This window comes from Vollenhovia emeryi, unplaced genomic scaffold, assembly GCF_000949405.1.
Source record: "Vollenhovia emeryi isolate VEMERY1.0 unplaced genomic scaffold, V.emery_V1.0 DF939167.1, whole genome shotgun sequence".
NCBI lineage: Eukaryota > Metazoa > Arthropoda > Insecta > Hymenoptera > Formicidae > Vollenhovia > Vollenhovia emeryi.
This window is the reverse complement of record NW_011967199.1, coordinates 614,367-625,589: the sequence shown is the minus strand read 5'-3', so window position 1 is coordinate 625,589 and position 11,223 is coordinate 614,367. Positions and strand designations below refer to the sequence as shown.

At 48.6% G+C, this 11,223-nt stretch overlaps 1 protein-coding gene across 2 annotated transcripts in view; it reads right to left on the bottom strand.

Moving 5' to 3' along the window:
• The window catches only part of LOC105564247 (storkhead-box protein 2), a 99,570-nt gene extending 88,657 nt beyond the window's left edge, over positions 1–10,913 (bottom strand). For both annotated transcript variants that reach the window (XM_012016483.1, XM_012016484.1), the window contains exon 1: positions 10,260–10,913. The gene's annotated coding sequence lies outside the window, so the exon portion shown is untranslated. The remainder of the gene's footprint in view (positions 1–10,259) is intronic.
• Positions 10,914–11,223: the final 310 nt, after the last annotated feature.

The window sequence follows — 11,223 nt, the reverse complement described above, 5'->3', positions numbered from 1 at the left end:
TTCTAGCGTCGCGGACAGAAGTCTTAATAGTGAGATCGATTGCTTGTACTAGCACACACCGAGTGCACTAAAGCTTGTTTACAGTCAAGCTTTATATTTAAGGATCGTCTTAAATATTTCTTAGCCAGTAAAATGATCTGTACAGCATAGGGATCATTTTTTGGCTAAATATTCTTTGAACGTGTATTTAAGACAAAGTTAAAGATAAGAAAATTGACTATACACAAGCCTTAGTGTGCACCAGTGCACAAGCAACCGAATTCGCTGTAATTATTGTTCAATCGATCGACCATCGTCGGCCGATTGTCCGCGGCGTTAGGAAAGTCGTTTCCATTGTCTCAAGGGGTAGAGAGGTATCGCATAGACGGGGGATGGCTCGCGGCGTCGCGGGATTTCGAAAACGCGCAAAAGCGGAGTCGCGTGCCACCTTCGCGCGCGCGCGTCACCGAGCCCGAGGGCGTCGGCCGCATGAAAGCCGCCACCGGCTCCGCGTCCCGGTCTGAGAAATAATGGAAAAAGTGGGCGTCGAGATTGTGCCATTACCGCCGCGTAAAATAGTTTGTAGGTGGATCGCGCGAAGAGGCGCGCGCCGGTAGGAGCCTCGTTCCACTTTTGTCGCGGGCAGACGATTCCGCAAGCGAGTTGTGCGAGAGGAACACGCTCGCGGCGACCGGTCGCGTCCGCCACGCGCGCGCGGCGCATGTGGACCATAATGAAATACGTGATCCATCTCGGAGAAACTCCCGGAGCGCGCGCGTTATCTCGCAACCCTCCCGTCCATCCCCGGCGAGAGGGGGATTCTTTTAATTGAAACTTTCAAGTCTATCTGAATCGCGCGCGGCCCCGAGCGCGTTCGTCAATCTCGCAGGCTACGGTCTCCTCGTCCCGCGAAGCCGCGAGAAACCCGCCGAGGCGAGTGGGAGACTGATTACTGTCATTACGTGGCACGTAGATTGAAAATTTATCTCGCGTTTCCCCGCGCGAGTGCCGCGACGCGGGGACAGTAAATATAACCGGGCGATAAAGGTGTGATTTGCATCACGGCGAACGTCGACGAGGAGTCGGCGCGCGTCGACGTGCGTGCGTTCCGCGCGCGCCCTCCCATTCGCGGAATTTAATTCGGAGCAAACACATAAAGCAGCCGCGCTCGCGCGGAGCGCATTATAATTTCCGTATCGTCGTCGTATCTCGCGATTATACATAAGTAGCACCGCGGCGCGTCTACGATCGGTAAGTCGGCGTCATTAATAACGTCGGGGCGATTAACGGATCCGCGTGCGTGCCGCGGAGCATTAATTAGGACCATTTTCACCACCTGCCGATCGGACGGCGCGCATTAATAAAATCGGCGTGAACGACGAGATCGGACGTCCTCGCTTTTCCGTGCCGTCAGCGGCTCGCCGCCGCCAGTATAATTATTTCTAATCGGTTTATATAGAAAACGCGCGATCACGGAGCCCCGGCGAGAGGTGAACGGCTGATCCGTTTACCATTCCGCTATCTCTCCGCTTTTGCGGGAAAAAAAAATAATTCGCCCATACAAACGTTCCTGTCTCGCGATAGCCTCTTCATCGACACGGAGAGGAGACAGCGTTTATAAGATTCACGCACGCGGCAAATGTGGCACGTCTTACTTTTAATTGAAGGAAAGTGTAAATCTCTTGCCTCGATCATCGAGCATGACCAAGATTCGTCGGATTGGGAACCTCGTCAATTTTACTACATCATTCGATTGAAATCGTATTAAAGTGAGTCGTCCACTGTATTTCAAACAAATGAAGAGGAAATGTCGCAACGTATCTTCTGTGCCTGATATTAATTTTTCCCGCGTGAATTTTGCGCACACTCTTCGCTGTTAACCAACTACGTTGCCGTCATTATCGGTAACGCAGTCTCAAGTCGAAACTAGAATGGGTATAATGCAATCATATAAATTAATAATCGACGCTAAGCGTCCCTAGAATCACTGCAAGGGATAACAGAAATATCAGGCGTACAACACGAAGGGTATGCTCGAGGGAGAAGTCGTTACTCGACCCGCAATTGTTCGGATCCGCCGAATCGATCCACGAAAGAGTTCATCGCGTTCCCATATGTGCCCCTTTCGTAAGTCGCTCTTCTCGTATCTCGCATCTCTTCTCCGCGATTATTCCGGCGAAATCGCGCACATCGACGCGACTTGTCGGAAACGGTCTCTCATTAACGGCACCGTAAGCCCGGGGTCAAACGCGCGTCGTTATTAGCAGATCCCAAGGACCGACGATGATTCCCGCGAGCTTTTACTTCCGGTCGCCCCGACGGCCTTTCCCCCCCCCCCCTCTCTCTCTCTCTCTTTCTCTGTCTCTGTGTCTCTGTCTGTCTGCCGGTCGGGGACGGGAGTCGCGAGTCAATTAATTAAGACCCGGCGATCCGCGGGACTTGCCGTGCGCGCGTCCTTACTTTTCCAGCCTACGGGCTGGCGTCGACGCAATTATTTCTAATCACTTTAGAAAATCCCCCGCTGCGCGCGCGTGGTCGATCGGCGACGATCGGCCGAGTGTGTAATGCCATCTTTCTAGGCTGTTCGACCTCCGCTTTCTGAATCGCGCGCGCGTCAGGGTTTCCTCACCGCTCGTCTTCCAGCTTGACCATAAACAGCCGATGTCTCTCGCCGGCGAGATAGCGATAGGTCGCTGGCGGTGTCGCGTTTACGACGTTTCGCATGGAGATTAATTGAGGCACCGGTACGCTCGATCGAGCGCGAAAACAGGTCCTCGCGTCCGAGATATCGCGTTCTTCGGTATTTTATATCTTCTTTTCGCGAGTTATTAGAATAATAATTAATTGCTATTCCCTCCCCCCCACCCCCCTGGGCTTCCGCCAGACTTTTAAACAACAGTGCTGCGTGAGAAACTCGAAGAGGAGGCGCGTAACTTCCCTGCCGCTTGCTGAAACCTATCGACGGGGGGGGGACTTCCATTTTCCACGTTCGAAAGTTCCAATGTTAAAGTTCCTATGTAATGTAAGAGTGAAACACCGCGATGCTCGAATCTCTGCCGCGCTTAATGCGTCGGACGGTCTGCTGAGTAAGTGACAAGTGAGTGTGTCGGCGACGATCGTTCCTCTTCCTACAGCCTTGTTTTTCCCGCGGAATCTCGCGTAGGAGAAATTACCCGCGCGCGCGGCACTTCGAAAAGCCGACCAACACGATCGTTCCTCCATTAGCCTTGTTACCACCAGGAATGGATCGAAGTCCTCTCCTTTTCTCTCTCTCTCTCTTTCCCTCGGCCCACGTCGTCGTAAGGTCAGCGAACGGGGAAAGTCGCGGTGTAGATGAGGATTTTTCGAGGATGTTACGTAAAAAAAGGAAAAAAAAGAGAGGGAAAAGAAAGAAACAAATTAACTCGCGAAATTGAAGAAACCCGGACTGCACGTAGCGCGACTGATTTCGCAACCTCTGCATTTCGAGCCCGCGGTTAATTAGCATCAACAACCGATATAGCGTCGCGCGAGGTGAGAGTTTTGGGTAGAACGCGGATCGCGCGTCCGGGCCTGCCAGAAGCTCGTTTTCCGCGGACCGTCGTGCGATGGTCGAATTTCTTCGAGTGGAGCAAAGTACCCTATCATTAGAGACAAGCTCCCAATATGAGATGGGTTTTCTAAGCTAAATCGATGGGCGTCGTCGGTTGATTCCGCCACGAATTTATCGCCCTTGGAGTGAAATCAGTTTGGCGGAAGATTTATCGTTGGATCGTGCAAACGTTCGCGGAAAACGAATTGAATTTGGATGTTGAAAGCCTACTATTTGATGTTAGAAGCGTATATCTCGTAATAGGGGACTCTCCTCTACATATCGCGCGCCGAGATACGCGCGTTTTCTTCCTCCACGAGGGAGGAGACTGGTAAGCGGGCGCGCGAGTCGATAATTTTCTCTTCCACCGCCTCCGCCACGTAACGCTCTTGGGAAAGATAGTTTAGCTATCGATCAATTACGCGCTCGATACATACGCCGGCTGCGCCCGTAAAATGGGCTTTTACCGTCCAACTTTCCTCCGGGATGTATAAAAGATCCGAGTAAGAGTACTGTTAAAGGTCGACTATAAATAAGTCGAGAATACGCGGCGAACGTAACTGCGTGTGCGGGCGCGACAAGAGCCGATCGTTGGTGAAGGTCGGCTGGAATCGCGCGCGCCACGTCGGCTTTATCAGCTGCGCTCCGGGCCGGGCTATCAAAATACATCCTGCGTTCGACGCTTTTACGTAAGCCTCGGAGAGGCATTCGGGCTGTCGGGCGAACCGAAATTCAAATGAGATACGATAAATCGACTCGAGACTCGCGCGACCGATCCGACGCGATATCGCCGGTTGCACACCCAGAGAAAAGATTTATTTGGGTCAAACAAATGAGATACGTTGAAATCGTGTTCCTTTCAGGCTACTAAATTCTTATTTACTTCGACCAAAGGTATTCGCTAGATTTGAAGAAATGGATATGAATTTTTTTTTAGAAATTTCAGTTCTAATCAAATAAATGTTTTATTACGGCGGCTCCTGCATAAACCGACCAAAAGTGGAAAAAATTGAAATTTAAGTATGCCGTAGTTGTAAATTTTATCTATCGGTACGCGAAAGTTCAGACCTGGTCGACGGTGAAATAAAATAAAGAAAATATGTTAAAGCTGTATTGTTTAACGCTCCGGTAAACACCAAGTAACAGCTACATAACGTCAATATTATAATTTCCTACTCAGCAAGATAAATGTAACATAACACCCATGTTATATTACATTTACATTGTTAAGCAGGAAATTATAATATTGATATTATGTAACTATTACTTGGTGTGCACTGGGACAGGGGAGTCATGGGCCGATCGTTCGCAGAAACACTGACAAAGATGTTAACAAGAAACGAGATGAACATAATAAATGTCGCAAGGATTCAAATGCGCTATTAAGTATATAAGGTCGCTGACCTCTGCAAGCAAATGTTAGTGAAGTCAAAAGACGCAATATTTTGAGGAAATTTAACAGCTCTTTGACACTTGACAATATCGCATATTTTTAAATATGTTTTTAAATGTGCAATTGGTCAATGATGCATTAAGTGATACTTTTTTTATGAAAACAGTCATATGAATTTATAAAAATCAAAGGGACCCCACCAAAGCACCAACCGCTCCTTCGTGCTCTTTCTTTGAAATTAAATAAAGAGTCTAGTGAGGTCAAAATTCAAAGAAACTTTTTTTCTAGGTGCAAAACTCGTCCGCAACGTGGTGTCGCGAGAGTGCGATCCGATTAATTCGCGACAATTTTCTAATTATAGCAAAATATCCACCGGGAGATCTAAATCGCCGAGTTTATGGGATTGGATAACTCCCCGACAACTGGCTTGTTCTCGATCCTCGAGTCCCGCGGCCGTATTACGCGAGGCGAAGTCCATTTCGCGGTCATAGTCCGACCGTAGCTCTCGGGGATCGCTGTAAACAGAACCTAAATGGCGATTTGAGCCGGGCATAAAAGGCCCCGCGTAACGATGTACTCAGGGTGAAACCGTAATCTTCTTTTGCGCCGCCGCCACGTTCGCTGCGCGCTAATCTTTACGGTGATTCGACTGGCCGTCGACTTAGTTAACGATCGACTTGGCGTTCACGGACGATCGCGCATATCGTTTTCGAACTCGTCTCGCGAAGTTAACCGCGTTTTCCACACCTGTACCCCCCGTTCGCTGTGTCTCGCGCGGCTGATAATTGCGGAACGTAATTAGCATCGCAACCGTAGGCACGTTCCTTCGTTTTTCATTTCATTTCATATTAAAAAAAAATAATTATATATGCTAAAACAGTTGTATTTTTGACTTTTCTTAAATAACATTGTTTTAGTAAGAAAACGTCATCGAGAAACGCGTCTGAATTGCAGGGCGTAATTAGTCCCGCAACGTAGGCACGTTGCTTCGTTTTTCATTTCATTGCATATGTTTAAAAATAATTATTTACGCTAAAACAATTATATTTCTTCTATTCTTCTGAGATAACAATGTTTTAGTAAGAAAACATAATTGAGAAACGCGTCTGAATTACAGGGCATAAGTAGTCCCGCGGCGTAGGCACGTTTCTTTGTTCTTCATTTCATTTCATATGCTTAAAAATAATTATTTACGCTGAAACAATTATATTTTTGATTTTCCCTAATTAACAATGTTCTAGGTTGAAAATTAGGCATCATTGAGACACGCTATTTGAATATCGCTTTTCTTTACGCTACACACATGAAGCAATGCGCCGCAATTTACGTTCCTTACGTATTAATCACCATTCTGATTTTAATAGAGCTGAACAAGAAAAGACTGATAAAGGCACATACACGTCATGTATACACACTCGGTGTTGCCAGCCTTTCGTAAAAGACGTCAAACGGTACACGGATTTGTATTCGTTTCGCCTGAATCGAGGCGTTACGCAATTTTCACGTACGGTTTCTCGCCCGTGCGCGTTCTAGTCCCGTTCCCGAAGACAAATCGGCGACTATTATTAAACGATAATAGAAACGAGTTTGCCCAGCCGTTTCTTACAGCTGTTATCACCGAAACGAGAATCGGTGGCGCGCCGCGCGCCACCGTCCCCGTGTAGAGTTTATTTGTGTCACGGCGATAATATATCGACGCTAAATACCCTCGATTAATACCGCATTGAATGCCCTCCACGCGCAGGTGCGGCGTACATGCGTTTTTTCACTTGCTCGCGCGTGCCACTTTTGTGGCTCCATTTCACAGGACCACGTGAGAACAGCGAGTCCGCTAAGTGCGCGCGGGCCACGAAATTCAAAAAGGTTAATGGGGCACCGTGAAAATATTGGACCTCGGGGCCTTAATAATTTTACCACACTGAGAAAACATTTCGTCGGATAAGCCATATTAAATAGCGTTTTCGATGGTTAAATTTTTCCGATTACGTTTGCCGATCGAATCATGGATACGTCCGATGAGATTTGATTGAAAAACCGATATTTTTCGTCCGTTTGTTATTATGTAACTGGACTCTCCGATTATATTTAATCGGGCATTTTTCTCAGTGCAGTTTCGTTTATTATCGTGAAAGTTAGGCAGACCTTTGGAAGCTTTCGAAGGGGGGAAAGCGCCGTTTACGTAAGGAGAGGGTTCAAACGACCTTTCTTCGGGAACGTTATTTTCTACCTGCAACGTCCTTTACCGTGTACCGAGCGTTTCTGCATGAAACGTGCCACATCGACCTGGCGCGCTCGCTTTCATACCCCACGCGATCGGCGATTAACGACGGTAAATCGCCGCCGCATTGTGCACGGCGAAAAAGTCGCTTTCCCGTACGGCTCTCAATCGGCGAACGCGAACCGAAGGTCCGAAAACCGTCGGGGATAATTAAGTAGATCGCCATGGAAATTAGATTAAGCGAGTTTCTCGCGAGCGGGGACACACAAATCAGTTTAATTGCCCCGGCATTGTGTCGGGAGTTAATGACTGCGCTGTGCGGTTGCCTTCCCCGGGACACACCGTCGCCATGTCGGGCTCAAGACAAGTTGCGACTTTAATTGCGACGCGCGCGAAACACGGAGAGCCGTCGCGGGTCGCGAAAACGAAACGACGCTTGCGATCGCGCCGCGTCTTCTTCGTCGTCGTCAAAATTTAATCGCGAGTCAATCGAAGGACGATAATTATCACTTTTTCGCCTCTCGCTCTCGAAATCGGGACTCCTCGTCTGACAGCACGAAAATGGTTGGTCTCAAAATTATTTACCTCAATAGTTTTCAGAAAGGATTTAGAAATCTGCGAAGCAAGGATTTTTTTTTATCGAAGTCGGCGAAATATGATTTTTAATTAACCATATAATTGTTTCATCTATAGATCGAATTTTAACACGTAGAGAGACAATGGGAAAATATTTTGACGTGGAAAAATAATATTGATTGTAAATATAAATTCGTTTTAGGGTGAAAGATATATTTTAATGTTTAATGCAAAGCTATTTTATTTTATGTCGCGATAACTGAAACAATTAGGCGGCAAATCTGTAATCTGTAACCGTTGGGTCTAAACGTAGGAATCACATTTTATTGCTACTTAGTGTCGTAATACCGAATGCATTAATATGAACGTACTGTTTTCTTTATTAACGAGAAATATGATTTTATAAAATTGACAATATGCAGGGGTCATACTTGAATCACTTCACGGAGAGAATTTTCTCTTAAGATCGCGCAATCGTGGAGCATTTCGAGGGATTTTATGAGAGTTTCAGAAAACCTGAACTTTAAACTAAAAATATAAATTTTTCTCATTCGAACGCAATCGGGGAGAATTTTCTCTTAATCCTGAAAATCATGTAATCGTGGGATCATGTTTTCTGAAACTTTCATAAAGTTGCTCAAAATGCCATGTTATCTCACGATTACATGATTTTCAGGATTAATAGAAAGTTCTCGCCGTTGCGTTCGAGCGATAAAAATTTTAATTCGACCAGTTCGCCCAGAAAAGAGCACGGAATTTCGAGCCTCGGTCGAATTTTAAGCTGCAGAGCCGCGAAAATTACCAATTACTTCCAACCGCTCGTTCGCGCGCCACCACGATTTTATAATACATCCGACAAAATATTGCTCCACCCCGCGCGTTGCGCGGTCCGTGCCGGGAGGCGGCGAGCGAGGAGGAACGAGAGAGTGCGAGAGGGAAGAATCGTTTCGCGATTAATGCAACACATTAGCGAGAATTGCTGCGACTATACGGGCGATCGTCTCTCTCTCTGACCTCGGGGTCCCACGTTACATTATCCCTGGGCCGTTTCAGCCATCCGGGATGGTAATTCCGCGTTATTTCCCGAGGTCGAGGTCGCGGCAGGCCTCTCGTCGATTCGTGCGGAAAAGGAGACCATCGACCTCCGCCGAATAAATCGTCGGGGACGGTCTCGTCGTGACGAGACGACGCGGTAAATCATCCGGGTTCTCAGGCTTTCAAAGGACCATCGTCGGCTGGCATTAATGAAGGACCCCCCGCCCCACCTCTCCCGCCGCACGGCTCGCCGTTGTTAACGCTATTATCGTTGGGTTATTGCAAAGCGCGTGGCGGAAGCGCGAAGATAAATGCTTCTTTTCCTCGTCTTTCGTCGACGATGAAAGAGAGGGACCTCGCGTTATCCGTACAAATCGCCCTCGGGTCGCTTACACGACGCGAAGTTGTAGCGAATTCGGTTGCTTGCGCTAGTGCGCACTGAGTGCACGTTAAGGCTTGTTTGTAGTCAACTTTTATATTTAAGAAATTTAAGAAATATTTCTTAGTCGATAAAATGACCCGTGTTGCATCAGTGCGGATAATTTTGTGGCCAAGTGCTCTTTGAACGTGCACTTAAAACAAAGTTGAATATACACCGGGAAACATGTCCGATTAAATATAATCGGATAATCCAATTTTACATAATAACAAACGGATATATCCGATTAAATTGTATATCCGATGAGCAATATGATTGGTTTTCCAATCAAATTTCATCGGCAACTGCATTTCATCGGATGTATCCATAATTTAAACGGAAAACGTAATCGGAAAAATTAACCGTCGGAAACACTAATAGGTTTGTCCGGTGACAATTTTTCTCAGTGCAAGAATCGATTATAAACAGACGTTAACGTGCACTCACAATCAGTGCGCACTAGTGCAAGCAACCGAATTCGCTACTAGAGAACAGCCTCCGCGACCGAAACGCCAATTGAATCTATATATCGATATATCGCACCGATCAAACGGAGAACAGGATTTGATAGCTGAGGACGACGGATTCGACTAGTTAATTTACCTCGATATATTGTACATTTCCTTTCTTCTCGTCTTTTGGCACTTTGTTAAAATTATATTCCACACGTTCCGCCTCGAGCGGCGTTTCATTTGTACAACGACATCGCGCCGTTGAAGCGGGAACGTTTTTACGGGAATCTGCTCGTTGCCGAAAAGTGAAACTTAACAAATAATTGGTGGCGAGCGTATATCTTCTCAAATTTCCAAGAATCAAAATTGCGAGTGTTGTGGAAGAACTTTCCAGTAAAATTCGTTGCGTACCAATTAAAAAGTGAAATTTATCAAGATAATCGTCGAAAGGAGAGCGCGATCTTTCGTAACATATCGAAGTTGGAGACGTCGAGAAGCCCGCGGGCGTTTCGTAAAGATCCCAAGACCCCGAAATTCCTAGAGTAGATCGCGCTGGTCGCGTCACGCGAGACGGTCTGACCGCTCTTGACCCTCGGGGGCCTGGAATCGGGACTCACCTTGTGCCGCGACGAGTGATCGTCGCGCTATCCCGCGAAGCCCGCCCGCTCTCTCGCCTAATTACCAAGGTTATCACCGACGGGGGGGGGGGGCGGGGGGAGGAGCAGTCCGATACCAAGGCGACGAACGGGTGTAGGACGGAGGACGAGTTTTCACTTTTAGTCCGGTAGGGAAAAGCGGCCTCCCTCACAGTTCTTCTCACCCGCGATGACGCGAGCCCGGCGCGGCGCGCGTACGCGGATGCACACGCGCGATTATCTCTGTCCACCCGGGTGCGACACGTGCACGAGCACGCGTCTCAACGAATCTCGACGCTCCTCGTCGACGGGGCGAGCGAAGAGAAGAAGGAGAGACAGACCGAGAGAGAGAGAAAAGGATTCGCGATCGGTGCCCCTTCCGGCCTTCCGTTACGGCGGATCGATCCGCTTGCGCGGAGAGGATCCCGGGCGGGATCCTCTCGACGGGACGGGAGATTCCGAGACGCGTGCCGAGCCTCGTCGGTAAAGGAATCAGGATCGCGCGTCGCGGGCGCAGCGGAGTACACGATGGTCGCGCGTTGTCGAGGACGGTGCGGCAGGTGCAGCCGCTGCAGCTGGCACGGTCGTCGGCTTCATACTGAAGGGGAGAGATACACGGCGGGCACGATGCCGCCGCAGGCTGCCGCCGCACGAGCAGCTACGAGAAACTGGCTCCGCCACCGCCGCCGCCGCCGCCGCCGCCGCCAACTGCTCCGAAAACGCGGAGCAGCGCACAGCGCCGGGTGTCTCGCCTCTCCGTTTCTCTCACCACGAATCTCTCTCCGTCCTCTCGCTCTCGTCCTGCCGCCGCTCTCTTCCCTGCCACCCCGTCTCGCTCTTCCCCGGCGCTGTGCGTTTGCCATTCGTGGTGGGGTTTTGCTCTCGGCGAATGGAGTAGGGGCCATCCTCTCGATCTCTCTTTCTCTTTCTCTCTCTCTCTCTCTCT